At 49.5% G+C, this 15,092-nt stretch overlaps 1 protein-coding gene across 1 annotated transcript in view; it reads left to right on the top strand.

The window, feature by feature from the left end:
• Positions 1-794: 794 nt before the first annotated feature.
• PPP1R16B (protein phosphatase 1 regulatory subunit 16B) overlaps positions 795-15,092 on the top strand; it is a 117,735-nt gene continuing 103,437 nt past the window's right edge. The window contains exon 1 of the mRNA XM_030825432.1: positions 795-905. The gene's annotated coding sequence lies outside the window, so the exon portion shown is untranslated. The remainder of the gene's footprint in view (positions 906-15,092) is intronic.

The following is a 15,092-nucleotide window of genomic DNA, read 5'->3' as shown; positions in this document are numbered from 1 at the left end:
GTGACTCTCAGCAACTTAAATAGTTAAACCCATTGTGTTGTAAAGAAAGGCTGGTGCACAGAGTGCAAAGGCCTTCAGCCCCAGAAAGAGGCTTGAATGAGGTGACAGAAGCCACCGAGTATGTTTTGCTTTTTATTTTTAGCGTTAAATCTCAGGGAAGCGGCCCCTATCTTCATCCTGCACACCTCAAAGGGAGTCAGACGTCAGCAGAGGTACGACCACTTCCTTCCTCCAGCGCTTCACCTCCCTTCTTTCCAGAAAGAGGAAATGATGCGAGTCCACGCCGCAGGCCACAGCCCTCATGTCTCGGCCCCGGCAGCTGGGGGACCTGGCCCCACAGATCTGTCCCCAGCGCAAGGCCAGGGCCGGCCCCTGGACCGCCTGGAAGCCTTCAGACTCAGGCCGCGCAGGCCTTCAAGCTAGGAACCCTGAGTTCCTGGCCCTGGCATTCATTGTGTGTGACCTTGAGCAGGTTACCACTCCTCTCTGGGCTTCAGGATTCCCGTCTGTCAAATGGGAGCAGGGATACCGTCCTTGGCTTCCCTCTTTCCAAGGTCGGGGTAGGGGTTAGGAAAACTATTTTGGAGGAGGGGGCAGCGTTAGGAAAACTATTCCGAAGCCTGGCCGCGTCCCAACCGGTTTCAACTTCCTGCAGCTCAGAAGAGGGGTCCCTACCCGAGAGCGCCGGGACCCTGTCCCGCGCTGCCTCCCAAGCCGGATGGGGTTGAGCGCGCCCACCCCAGTCCCAGGAGCTCAGGCCCCGCCTTGGGGGAGGAGCCGAGAGGCGGCGCGGAGGCTCGCGGCCGAGCAGAGCCAGCTCTGTCGCCGCTGGAGCAGCTGCGGCTCGGGGACCCACAGACACAGCCGGGGTCGGGAGCCGCCCGGGGCAGGGCTCGGGAGAGCGGGTGAGTTCCCCGGCGGCGCCACCACCCGCGGCTTCGCAGGGCGGGGGATGAGGATGGGGCGGGGAGGTGGTCCCAGCCTGCGATCACCTAGCTGGGGGCCGGGGCGCTTTGGTCAAGGGACGATAGCTTGAGATAAATGGGAGTGTGGGGACTCTGGAAAGGCGGGTACCGCGAGCGCTAGGTCCGGGAGTCGGGCTGGAATGGGGGCGTTCTCCCCGGCCTCGCAATTCCTTGACGAGGCCAGAGGAGGGGGCGCATTGGCAGGTTGTTGGCTGAGGCCGTAGTGGCCCGATCTTGGGGCGGGGAGGTGGGGTCCTCGGTCGCTCTGGACTCATGGACCGCCGTCCGCCGGGGGTGCAATGCCGGGCGGCCGGAGCCACAGCGGACACCAAACAACCCCCCCGCGCCCACTCTCCTGGCCGGGCATGGAGGTGCCGCCCCCTCGCGTGGCGGGGCTTGGTCCAGGCGGGCAGCGGCAGGGCGCAGAGAGCGCTCCTGCCTGGGCGGGAAAGGTCCCCAAGGCAGGCGCCTCCACCTGCAGACCCTCCCCGCCTCAGGATCCGGCTGACAGCACCAGCCAGCCCCGGGGAGACCCTGCGCGTGGTAGTTCCCCGGGAGGGGCGCGCCCGGCCTCTCCCAGGGCCCCGTGCGCCGGCGGCTGGGTCCCCCGCGCCAGGAGCGCTCCCCTCTGGGCGACTCCCGCTCATCCATTCCGGCCCGGAGGAGCGCCCCCGGGAGCCGAGGATGGGCGGAGACGTGCAGCCGCCCCAGAGAGGTCGCCCAGAGGGGTCTCCCCAAGGTCACCCGGAGTGCCCAGGCTGAGCTGCCCAGACCGCCCCTGGTGGAGAGCCGGGAGGGGCAGGCGCTCGCTGCCCTCCTCCTTCCCCCATGAAGACTCCCTTCCTCCGCTCCCCCACCCCGGCCCGGCCTCCAGCTTCACTGGAGATGATGATGCAGCTCTCAGCCCTTGGCGGATAATTGAGCCTGGGAGAGCTTTGAATCTGGCCCTCCCGAGACCCCAGGGCTGCGCCGCTGCCGCGCGCCAGGCCTGAGTCTCGGTGCTCCCGAGCACCTCAGGAGCAGAGGCAGAGGGATGTGGCTTCATCAGCGCTTCTAGGAACCGAAAACCGAGCTGCCTGCGCGCCCATGTGATTGCATTTCACATAAAGGGCCCCTGTTCTCACTGTCAGAAGCTCCCCCCAGCTCTCCGCGGCTCTGGACACCAGGTGCTGCCTCTGAATCACCCTCTGTGGAGGACCCGGGGCCCGGAGGTACCAGGCGCCCTTTCCCTCAGGGCTCTCCCCGGAAAGAGCCTGCCGATGGCGGCCTCAGTCCGCAGGGGTACTTCCCTGTGTACCCTGCCATTTCCTGCGGCTGGTGAAGCACCGGAGAAAAACCCTCCATCTGGGAGGCCTCCTCCAAGTCTGGTAATAAAGCTTCTTAGCTCAGCTGGTGACTAGCTGTCTACTCGTGGGCAAGGTACTTGGCTTCTGGAGTCTCAACTGCCTCTAAGAAAAGGGGCTAACAGCCGCCAGGCTGTGGGGAGATGAGGGAGAGGCTGGGTGCAGCAGAGCGGGAGGATGAACACTCCTTGGCCAATACTGGCCGCCCTCGGGATTGGCTTTGAGTGGGGCGTGTCTCTCTTAGACAGGTGCAGAAGTGGAGCCCTGGTGGGTGGTTCTGCAGGGGCTGGGGGAGTTTCCACATCTTCCTCCCCCAGCTCTGTCATAAAAAGCCAGCTTGCAGGAGGCCGGTGGGGGCCAGCAAATCTTTCCAGCCAGCTGCCTGCTCACAGGGCCCTTCCCACACAGATCTCCCATGCCCTTCTCTCCCACCTGTCACCCAAATCCCATCTTCCTGGCTGAGTCCCCAGGATGCTGGGGGCAAGGTGTCAACCAGGCCACCCTGGACCATCAACTCTGTACCTACTTGTCTATTGGGGTCTACCTAACAGTGTCCCCCTGTCTTGGAACCTTCCTGGCTCCAGCTCTTCCCAGCCTCTGGAATGTCTTCTTTCCCCTCTTTTGGTCTCCTACCACCGTGACACTCATTAGTGGCTCCGTGGTTCATGTGTCAAGGGCCCCGTGCCATCTGTGTTCTCCAGATCATCCATGGCCTAGAAAGACATGGTAGGCAAGGCCCTGTGCCCACTCAGACTTTGCTCTCTCTGGTAATTGACGGTGGAGCGGAGGTTAAATTCTAATCTAGCTGTTAAGTCATTTCAGGAGCTTGAGCCACAGGGCTAAGAGGATGCTGACGTAGGGAGGTGGTTTTTCCTTAAAGCCAGAACCTTTCTCCTTTCTGCAGAGCCTATTTGAGCCCTTTGGAAACTAGGCCTATGTGTGATGGCCTCACAGAATCCTCACATCCCCATGAAGTAGGCATTACTGATTCCCATTTTGCAGATGGGAAAAGTGGGGCTCAGCTCCTCTCAAAATCAGCTCCATGCCCCAAGTGGAGCAACAGAGGCTGCAGCCAACTTGGTTTAGGAGAAGGCAGAAGGCACATACCTGAATCCAGGTGCTGTGCTTGGACTCTCGGGACCCCATCCCCCCAACCTTTCCCTCCCCTCTCCCAACCTAGCCACCACCCCTCCTGCACCCAGGACACTTGTCACATTTGTTGACCAGTAGGTCCCAACTGGCACTCTTCCAGCAGAGACCAGGAAAACCTTCACTGTCTTGAGTGCATCTTAGCAATTGGGCTTAAAGGAGGGCTTGGACAAGCCTGCCTCTTACAGAAAGCTACGAGTATGAAGAGTGAGGGAGCCAGAGAGGTCTAATTTTAATCAGGGATCTATACCTAAAAGCTCTGTGACCCTGTATACATGACTTAATATCTCTGAGTCTGGTTTTCTCATTTGTAAAATAGGTATCACAGTAATGCCTACTTTGTGGGATTGTAAGGATTCCATGAGACCATTAACACATAGAAAGTGCTCAGTACTAGGGTGGGGTGTAGTGGCTCACACCTGTAATCTCAGCATTTTGGAAGGCCAAGGCGGGAGGATCACGAGACGTCAGGAGTTCAAGACCAGCTGGCCAACATGGTGAAACCCTGTCTCTACTAAAAATACAAAAATTAGCGCAGCATGGTGGCGCATGCCTGTAGTCCTAGCTACTTGGGAGGCTGAGGCAGGAGAATTGCTTGAACCCGGAAGGAGGAGGTTGCAATGAGCCGAGATCACATAACTGCACTCCAGCCTGGGTGACACAGCGAGACTCTATCTCAAAAAAAAAAAAAAAAGGAAAAAAAAAAATGAAAGTGCTCAGTGCAGCATCTGGTGTGGGTAGGAATGCAGGAAATGATCATTGTCACCATCACTACTATTTCCTCCTTTGTGTTGGGCTCTCAAAGGTCCCACCTCCTCCAGTGCCAGGGTGGGGAGTGAGTTAGACCCTGTCTCTTCTGCCTGTAGCCATCAGGACAGGGAAAGCCTCTCAGCCTGTCTCCTGGGGCGGGGGTGGGGGCTCACTCCTGGGAACTTGAGTCTAGCACCAGCTTTTCCCCGGGGAGTCTGTGAGCAGCCACTTAGCCTTTCTCAGCTGACTGCCATCTTCCAGGATTCATTGATTCATTCAAAAGACGTTTATTCCATCCTAGCCCCCGTGCTTAGCAAGGGATTTCAAGATGAATGAGGCAGCTCTCACAGTTCTCCGTCTGTGGGGAGAGGCAGGCCTGGAGACAGATAATGAGGACACTGTGGGATAAAGGCTGCAACAGCAAGAAGAGAGAGTGAAGAGCAGATCCACATGGCTCAGGCTGACCCAGGTCTGAATCCTGAAGCTGCCACCTTGTAGCTGGGTGAGGATGGACAGAGGCCTTACCTCTCAAGCAGATAAGCCACCTCCCTAAGATGATGTGAGGAGAGAAGTGAGACACTGTGGGTAAAGAACCTAGCTTGAACCAGGTGTGGTGGCTCACACTTGTAATCCCAGCACTTTGGGAGGCAGAGGTGGGCAGACTGATAGACTCCAGGAGTTCGAGACTAGCCTGGGCAATATGGCAAAACCCCATCTCTACAAAAAGTACAAAAAATTAGCCAGGCATGGTGGTGTGCACCTGTAGTCCCAGCTACTTGGGAGGCTGAGGTGGGAGAATCACCTGAACCGGGGAAGTGAAGGTTGCTGTGAGCCATGATTACGTGCGCCTCTGCACTCTAGCCTGGGCAACAGAGTAAGACCTTGTCTCGAAAAAAAAAAAAACAAAACCACACAAAAAAACCAAAACCAAAAAACTTAAAAGCCTAGCTTGGGCTTTCTAGATATTAATAAGTGCTCACAGATGTTCGTTGCTATTATTAGTCTATTATTGCCAATAACAGGTGGGCAAAAGTTGCTGTGGGAGCATGTTGAGCCCTTCAGTGACAGTTTTCCAGGTGGTAGGGCAGCCCTAGCCAGGAGAACAGCATGTGCAGAGGCACCGAGGCTTAAAAGTGCTGGATGTTTTTGGAGAGCAGTGGGAGGAGTCGCTGTTGGAGCAGAGTCATCAGAAAGTTTGATGGAGGCAGAAGCAAGGCCAGGGAGGTAGCAGAGGCCATCCTCCTGGGAGTCCCGAAGGATTAAACACTCACTGACCCGAGGCAGTCCCTCTGCACCTTCCTTGGAGGGTGGTTCTATAGTGAGGGTTGTCCAAGAAACTTCAGGATTAACTTCTGCATGGGAGGAAGGGCTGGTCTCTGCCCAACTGTCCATACATTCACCATCCTTCCCTCTTCGTTCCACCCAGGAAGCACGAAGAAGAAAAGGTCCACTCCCTCTTCCTGAGATGCTTTTCCCACGTCTGCACTTGTTTCTCTCTTCCTGGGACTCAGTTTCTTATCTGAGAGAAGAGGGTAGAGGTGGAGGAAGCATCATGACCTGACTCACTTATTGATCATGATATAGCACCAAGTGCATTTCTGGGTGCTGGTCACTGTCAAAGGTCTTTATTTGCATCGCCGTTGAATTCTCATACCAATCTGTTGAAATGAATGCACTTATCCCCCACTGCACAGAGGCAGAAACTGAGGCACAGAGGGTGAGGCAATTTGCTAAAGGGCATGCAGCTTGTAAGTGACAGGAACTCACGTCTTGGGGGGCATCTCAAAGTTGCCATGTGCTATCCTGCACCACCTTCTTCACACACTTTGTAAATCTAAGGCTGACTGCAGAATATCTGGCCTCTTTTGCTTCGTGTACCTTTGGGTGCTGGGCAGTAGGCATTTTGGAGATGGGTCACAGTGGGGTGTGCTCTGGGTATGTACCCCAACTTTGGGGAAATTCCTGTGTGCAGGCGCTTTGCAGGGAGGTGTTCTTGGATGTCTCAGAATCTAGAATGGCATTCCTTCACCCACAGATGTGCCTTGATGCAGGCAATGTGCAGCTTGATTGATGTGGCAGATGGTGGCTGAGCCCCACGGTGGCCCCAAGAAGGAATGAATCTTTTAGGATGGCTGGTCAGAGCATCACATGACCACAGACCCTCCCTGTTTCAGAGGACATCCAAACACAGGCTTACATTTCCTTTTACATGGGGGCAAAGTTTGGGGCCAGGGTTCAAATCCTGGCTCTGCCTTCCACTGGCTTTGGGGCCTAGGGAAATTTTTTCACTTCCTTGAACTTTAATTTCTTCATCTGGAAATAAAGATGAAGAAATAAGTTGCTATTTTTAGCATCTCCAATAAGTTGCTAAATAGTGACTAACAAACAATTCTGAATTGTCGTAAGGATTTGTAATCATATGTAAAATGCTTGACTTCCAAGCTGTAGATAATATTGATATAATATCCAGCAGATTTTTCTCTGCAGTACTTATCATAATTGTGATTATATGGTTAAATGTGAGCATTACTCTTTTAGTCTTCTGTTTCATCCACTAGACCTGTGGTTCTCAACTTGGGGTAGTTTGACCCTCCCCAGGGGATATTTGGCAATGTCTAAAGACATTTTTGGTTGTTACAGCTTTGCGGGGGATAGTGGGGGAGAGGAGTTACTGACATCCAGTGAGTAGATACCGGGGATGCTGCTAAATATCCTATGGTGCACAGCACAGCACCCCCACAACAAAAAATTATCTGATCCCAAATATCAATAGTGCTGAGGTTAAGAAAGACTACAGTGGACTATGAGCCCCATAAGGAGAGTGACTGTGTCCAATTCATTCAGCTGTGTGTCTCCAGTTGGCCAGCATGATCAGCATGATGTCCAGCACACAGGAGACAATCAATATGCATTAAAGGAATGAATGAGGACTTGGAAGGCCTTATGTCCCCTGGAGTCCCAGGGGTTTAGCTTGTGGAACATTTTGAATAGGCAGAAGAGATTTAGATGAACTTGAATGACGAACAGCCAGTTAGTAACTCAGGCCAAAGACATTCAGACCGAGCTCTCTGTTTTCCTTCCCAGGCAGGTGCTTGGGGGCCCAGATTATCTGAATTGTTCCTGCCATCACCACTGCATTTTACTCATGTAGATACACGACCCGTCTTTATCTGGAAAGTAGGCTGGGGCAGAGGAGCATAGGTGCTGTCAGCTGGGCCCTTGGGATTTGCGAAGCTGGGGCACAGCTGCTTGTCAGCTTCCTGTTTTGTCCCTTTCTAGTGGAATGAAGGAAACCCACTGAATGGCTATTTTCCACTGACATTTACAGCAATGTGATAGGCCTTGGATTAATGAGGTCAAGCTGCAGTGTGAAATCTGCCTGATAACTTGAAGCTTGGCCAACAGGAAGACATTGCTTGTTTTCTTTGGACTGTTTGATGTCCCTGGATGGCTTTAGGCAGGAAAGCAGGGGTCTCAATTCTGTACAAAAGAGGAGGGTGTTTTACATCCTGGAATTATAGAGGCCAGAGGTGTCTCTTTTTCAATTTATTGGGAAGGTTTATTTTAATGTGGACTTAAAAATACATAACTTATTAAAGTGAAGGTTCACCTGGAGCCTTAGGCTGGCTGCTAAGTGTGAGTCTGGGCTGTTGGAGGGACTGTGCTGTTTTTCTGGGTCTCTGTAGGAGTTTGAAGGAGAAGACTGGCCCCAAAGGGTGTTTGAACAGGTTAGATGTGCCCATTGGTTAGAACTTACTTGGATAGGGAGAAGGGGTCTAGGGTGTATCCACAAACTTGCATATGGATCCCCTTTGGTTTCCTGCTAATATGCAGAAACTGACTCAGTAGGGCTGGGTATGGAGTTTTCTGCATTTCTACCAAGCTCCCAGGGGGTGTCAAGCTGCCAGTCTGTGAACTGCGCTTTGAGGAGCAAGGGTATGGGAGACCCCAAGTCTACAGGTGAGGGTTCCCTGGTGCAAACCACTTAAGCACAAAAACAAATGCAGCCTGTTGTGCCTGTTCACACAGCCATCTGCTGTGCTGGCTGGCTTGCGGAGTCACAGATGTTCACTGTGCCCCTTCTTTGTGTGCCCAGGCCTGGGACCAGACTTGACAAAGAGGATGCTTGGTCTCAAGGAGCAACTCAGACAGCCAGAATGTCAGCTAGAATGATGAGCTTTGAGTACTTCCAAAAACATGTATCCAGGTACATGCTGTTCCTGGGTCATCTGGTCACCTGGGATTTGTGAGAAGTACAGGTGCCTGGGCCCTAGCCCAGTCCACCCGTGTTAGAATCGGCCAAGGTAGGGCCCTGAGAGTCTGTATTTTTTCAAAGTGTGCCAGGTGATTCTGATTCAGTCAGACTGATGGAAGGGAAGGTGGGAGGAATAACTGCCAGTACATGTAGGTTAATTGCTAAGCAGGACCTATGTAAGGTTGTAGAGTTGTGTATTGCTGATGGGCACAGTGGCACTCAGCTAAAGGAGAGGCTGAAATCTAGCCTGTGATCCACTTGCCAAGCTCTGCACCCTGCAGGGCTGCATCTGCTTGGAGGGAAGGGCACCTTTTTCTTAATATTCATCATAATCACTTGGTACTTATTATGAGCCAGGTGCTATCTATTTAACTCCTTTAGTCCTCCTAACAACTCTAAGAGGTGACATTATTATTATTATTATTATTATTATTATTATTATTATTATTATTATTTTGAGACAGAGTCTCACTCTGTCGTCCAGGCCTGAGGGCAGTGGTGCCATCTCGGCTCACTGCAACTTCTGCTTCCCGGGTTCAAGCGATTCTCCTGCCTCAGACTCCTGAGTAGCTGAGATTACAGGCGCCTGCCACCACTCCTGGCTACCTTTTGTATTTTTAGTAGAGAAGGGGTTTCACCATGTTGGCCAGGCTGGTCTCGAACTCCTGACCTCAAGTGACCCACCCGGCTCGGCCTCCCAAGGTGTTGGGATTACAGGCATGAGCCACTGTGTCTGGCCAGGGGTGACTTTATTGCTACTCTCATTTTACTGTTCGGGAAAGTGAAGCAGAAAGGTTCAATGACTTACTTAAGGTCACACAGCCAGTAAATGGAAAAGTCAGGATTCCAATTCAGGATATCCGGCTTCAAAGTCCTTGCACTGAATCATTACACTCTCTGGCCCTTTCTTTGCGTAAAAATGCTGTCTTCTCTTCATGGTGCTGGCCCTACTCTGAGGGAGTGCCTTTTTTCTTGTCCTTCCTTCAGAGGGCGGAAGGCTAGCAATGACCTTGGCTGGCTTTAGAGTCAGATATGGGTTTGATTCCTACCTCCAGCACCTATTGCAACCTTGAGTAAGTTACATGCGTATATTTGCTGAGCCACAATTTCCCCATATAAAACAGGAATAATAATAGTATAACATAAATTGATATGATTAGGCATTTAGCCTCTGCTTGGCAGGTAGGAGGTACCTGATACATGCCAACTATTCTTATGGCGTTATTATCATTAGAGTTAGTCCCTAGGAGTATTCAGGGGCTAGGGAAATAGGTGAGCAGAGCACTGTGTCATTATGTCCCCAGGAGCTGGGTCATTCGTTTTGTTCACTAGGTTACTTATGGCCATTACTTACCTGGGCATCCCTAGTCTCTGCTTCTTGGCCCCAGAGTCTGTGCCAGCCTGGGGAGTTCTCAGAATGTCTTAGTTCAGACTGTCAGTCAGAACTGGCTTTATTTCCTCACATCCAAGAACAAGTAAAACGTACAAATTTTGACACTTAATATTCTCTTTAGGGCTCTTGACTCTTTCTGGTGACTTTCTCTGTCTCCTGTTTTCTTTCTGGAACTATTGCTATCGTTGGCTATCCCGTGGACTGGATAGAGAGGAAATGTTGCCTTATAAACATTGCCTATTACCTTATAAAAATATAAGGAAGATTTTCACCAAAATGTCATTCATTTTTTTTCTTTTATATATAAACTTAAGCTTTTGTTTTCCTATGGCTGAATGTCATGCTTTTTAATTATACAGAGTATATAAGTGTATCATAAGTAAACTTTCCCCATCTTCCCAGCCACTCATCCCTTTTCCCCGGAATAAATCTATGAATGTTTTATGTATTTTTCCATAAATTTCATATGCATATATAAACCCATATTCATTTACATGTTTATCCATTTTTCTTTTTAACACACTATACAAAACTCTTCTGAGATCTTCTTTTTCAGCTAATTTATCTGAGCACATGCCAACACACAGATATACCTGGATCTTTAAGGCTATCTGATAGTCCAGTGATAAAAATGTACCATCATTTATTTTCTAGTTTCTTGATGATGGCTAAGATAGTTTCCAGTTTTTTTCCTCCTACAAATGTATAATGTTGCAACATCCTTGTTTGAACAGTGTATATATTTTTGTATACGCTACATACTGATGATTTTATTCATAAGGAAAATTCCTGGCAGTTTCAACTATGATAGACATTGCTAACCTGTTCTCCAAAGAGGCTGAACCAATTTCTGTTTCCTCAACAGTGTATGACTGTTTCCCCCATCTATTCTCCAGCACTGAGGATTAAGTAACTTTCATTTTTGTCAGTCTGATAGATATAAAACAGAACATTTCTGCATCAGGTTCTACAGTAATTTTTAGATTTTATGACCCTTTGGATTATGCCTACCTAATGATGATCAAATATTCAGAAACTACATTGTACCTGGCCTTATGCTTGGAATTGGATACAAAATTAAATGAAACCAGCTTTTGCCTTCAGGTTGATCCCATCTCCTGGAGTTGGCAGACACATGAACAAATAAAATGAGAGCAAAACAGTATGGTTCACATTGTGCTAGAGAAATGCATAAGCTTAGCTAACTTTTGTTTGATAAACTCTATATTCGTTAATATCACAAATTATTTCATAAAATACCGTATGCACTATGTCCCAGGATGTGAGAAGGCTTGAAATTCTCAAAAGAAAACAACTTGATTAGAAGCAAAAAGAAAAAAAAAATAATAATGGAGCTTATCCTTAGTAGGGGCAGCAGAAGAAGTGGGAAGTTAGGAAGGGGTGAGTAATTTTAAAATAGTCTCTTTGGTAGTTTCCATGTTTACAAATAGGGTTTGTTTGAGGGAGCCTGTGGGGAAACCCAGCTGAGTTTGCAGCTGGCACTGATTACCTATCACTCAAACCCGGGCAGATCTGTATATTGGTCCAGATAGAGTGGGAACAAGGAAACAGGAGGCTGGCTTTAAAAATCAGCAAGCTTGAAGCTCATAGAGGTTGGATGTGGGTGGCATAAATAGGCTGTTTACCACAGGGATTACAAGCAGGTGTGCTCTGAACAGACCTGTGGTACAGTGGATCCATAGAACGGTTTTCAATCAATGAGTGAACATCAAACATCTGTCTATGTCTTGTAAAGGGGCCTCCTTCTCAAAAACAATAGGTCCATGTAGAAAGGGGTATGATCATCTGGTCGACCCACCTGGGGGAACCAAGCCTTAGCTATATACATTTTCTTTGGGCCCACCTGTCCTAGATAGCTCTTCATTCACTTGAGACATATTAAAAGCAACACAACACAAGGAGCAGTTGTGAAAATCAACTGAATCAGCACTGTGGAATGAACCTAACCATCGTTTTACAACAAATCCCCTCAGCAGGGATATATAGAGCCAATTGCAAAGCATGCAGAGTGGAAAAGAGACTGTGAAGACCAGCACAATCTTAGTCCACCCTCTTACAGGAGGCAAAGGGCAGGGGCCAGGCGAGGTATGTCCTGGTTCTGGTCCCAGGGCCCACCCTCCTCCCGCATTAGCCAAGTCTGTTTTGCCCAGTTTGATGTTACAGCTCTTGTTCTAAGTCAAAGGACCACTCTCTTATGGCAGAACAGAAATTCTTCGTGAATTTTCAGTCTCTTGGCCAGCCCGCTGTCCACCCTCTCCCACATATTGAATACCTACTATGTGCTGGGTGGTGTTATCATGGGATGTAAAGGTGAACAATACATATCCCTTGTCTTCTGAGAGCATCCAGTCCAACTAAAGAGGCAGATCTGAAACCAGCAATTACCACAGTGCTGAGTGCCACAGAAGAGATGCGGTCAAATGCCTTGGGACTAGAGAGGGGAACGAAGCCCATTTGGCACAGGAGAGATAAAGAACAATTCAGAGGCAATATTAAAACATTGAGGCTGGGTGCGGTGGCTCACAGCTACAATCCCAGCACTTTGGGAGGCCAAGGCGGGTGGATCACCTTAGGTCAGGAGTTCAAGACCGGCCTAGCCAACGTGGTGAAACCCTTTCTCTACTACAAATACAAAAAAATTAGCCAGGCATGGTTGTGTGTGCCTCTAATCCCAGTTACTTAGGAGGCTGAGGCAAGAGAATCACTTGAACCTGGGAGCCGTAAGCTGTAGTGAGCCGAGATCGTACCACTGCACTCCAGCCTGGGCGACGAGATCAAAACTCCATCTCAAAAAAAAAAAAAGACATTGAGACAATATTTCCTAAATGGGACAAGGCAAGTGCTGAGCACAGTGCCTGGAAAGCCCTTACGAGATGATAGCTATTGTCATTTTAGCACTTGAGCTACCTCTCAAAGAACAAGAGGAGTTTGCCAGGTGGAGAGAAAGAAGGGTACTGCCACTCATAAAACAGCGTGTGTGGGTCGTGCGTAGTGGCTCAGGCCTGTAATCCCAGCACTTTGGGAGGCCGAGGCAGGCGGATCAACAGGTCAGGAGATCGAGACCATCCTGGCTAACACGGTGAAACCCCGTCTCCACTAAAAATACAAAAAATGAGCCGGGCCTGGTGGCGGGCACCTGTACTCCCAGCTGCTCCGGAGGCTGAGGCAGGAGAAAGGCGTGAACCTGGGAGGTGGAGCCTGCAGTGAGCCGGGATTGTGCCACTGCACTCCAGCCTGGGTGACAGAGCGAGACTCTGTCTCAAAAACGAAACAAAACAAAACAAAACAAAACAAAACCAAAACAGCGTGTGTGAAAGTGAGGAGTTGAGTGTGGTGTAGTGAAAATTGCATGGGCTTTGTAGCAGATACATCTTGGTTCAGATCTTAGCCCTGCCACTTCCTAGTTGTGACTTTGGGCATGTCAAGAGGAGCCTCCTTTTACTAATGTATCCAGTGGGGGTAATGACGCCTGTTTCTAAGACTCATTGCGAGGATTAAAGTCAATTTATGCATAGTACCTGGCACACAGTAGAGTCTCAGCAAATGGTGAGTACCACTGGGGAGGAGTGAATCATCAGTCCTGTTCGGTGCAGCTGGAAAATTGGGTATTTAGTGAGTTGGGGGTGGGGAGGGAAGTTAGGCTGGCCAGAGAGAAAGCTAAAATGTCAAGGTCCAGATATTGGACGGTTTAGGCTGAGAGCTTGAAACTGGACAGCATAGGCAGTGGGAGCCATCAGATGCTTCCCTCCAAGGGAAATACAGGATCAAACTTGGTTTAAGAGTGAAAACTCCACCAGCGTTGTGGATGGCGGGTTGGAAGGTAAGTGGTGGAGGCAAGGAAACCACTTTGGGAACTGCTGCATTCAATATTCTTGTCTTGTCAACTCACAGCTCATATTAGCATAGCAAAGGCTCAGTTAACTCCTGCAGTCAAGTGCTGTCTGGACACGCAGTTTAGGGCAGTAGTCGAGTGTGTAGGCTTCACTGATTGTCCTCTTTTTTTTTTTTTTCTTGAGACAAGATCTCACTCTGTTGCCCAGGCTAGAGTGCAGTGATCTGTGATCATGCAGTGGTGCAATCACAGTTCACTGCAGCCTCAACCTCCTGGGCTTAGGCGATCCTCCCACCTCAGCCTCCTGAGTTGCTGGGACTACAGGTGGGAGCCACCACACCCAGCTAATTTTTTAATGTTTTGAGATGAAGTCTCACTGTGTTGTCCAGGCTACTCTCAAACTCCTGGGCTCAAGCCATCCTTCCGTCTTGGCCTCCCAAAGTGCTGGGATTCAGGCATGAACCACTGTACCTGACCCCTTGTAATTCTTGAAAGAAAAAGGAAAAAATAAAAAAGAGCATGGGCTTCAGTGTCAAAGCCAATCTGGATTTGAATCCCACCCCTATTGCTTACTGGACATCGGGCAATTACTTAACCCTACCGAGCTTAGTTTGCCCTTCTATAAAACAGGGATTAATAGTACCTTTCTCATAGGCTTGCTGTGAAGATTACATGAGATAATATGAGTAGCTAAAACACATAGCTTAGCTCTAGGAATGCAGTGAGTGTTCAATACAAGTTGATAATTGTAATGAAACATATTACTAGCTGGGCATGATGGTAGCTATAATCCCAGCTGCTTAGGAGGCTGAGGCAGGAGGATTGTTTGAATGCAGGAGTTTGAGACCAGCCTAGGGAGCATACTGAGACCCTAACTCAAAAAAGATAAACTAAAAAATAAATATATTACGTATATGACTATAGAAGACTTTTTTCATGTAACTCCTATTAACATCCTCTGGCGCTACTAGTGTTCTACCAAAAACATCCTGCTTTTAGACTTCCTGGAGAAGCAGCAGCACTTTCTGCTCCAAGAAATAGTAAGGAGAGTTGCCAGGTTCTGACACAGTGGTTCTTGGGTGCACATGAGACCCGCCTGGGGAGCTTTTAAAAATGTCAATTTCTGGCTGCATTCCAGACCGATTAAACTAGAATCTGTTGAGGTGGGACCCAGACAGCAGTATTTTTAAAAAAAAATTGTGATGATTTCTTAAGGAAAAACAAATACACAAAAGTACACAAATCTTAAATGAATCAATTTATCACAAACTGAACCTGTCTATTTAACCCATATCCTGCTTGGAGTGCTACCAGCACTCCGGAAGCCCCCTCTCCAACCCCGTATGTCCCCTTCCAGTCACTCCCTACACCCTGAAACCGCATA

This window comes from Nomascus leucogenys, chromosome 13 (genome assembly GCF_006542625.1).
Source record: "Nomascus leucogenys isolate Asia chromosome 13, Asia_NLE_v1, whole genome shotgun sequence".
NCBI lineage: Eukaryota > Metazoa > Chordata > Mammalia > Primates > Hylobatidae > Nomascus > Nomascus leucogenys.
Note: the sequence above shows the minus strand (reverse complement) of the source record. Positions and strands in the feature narration are given on the sequence as shown.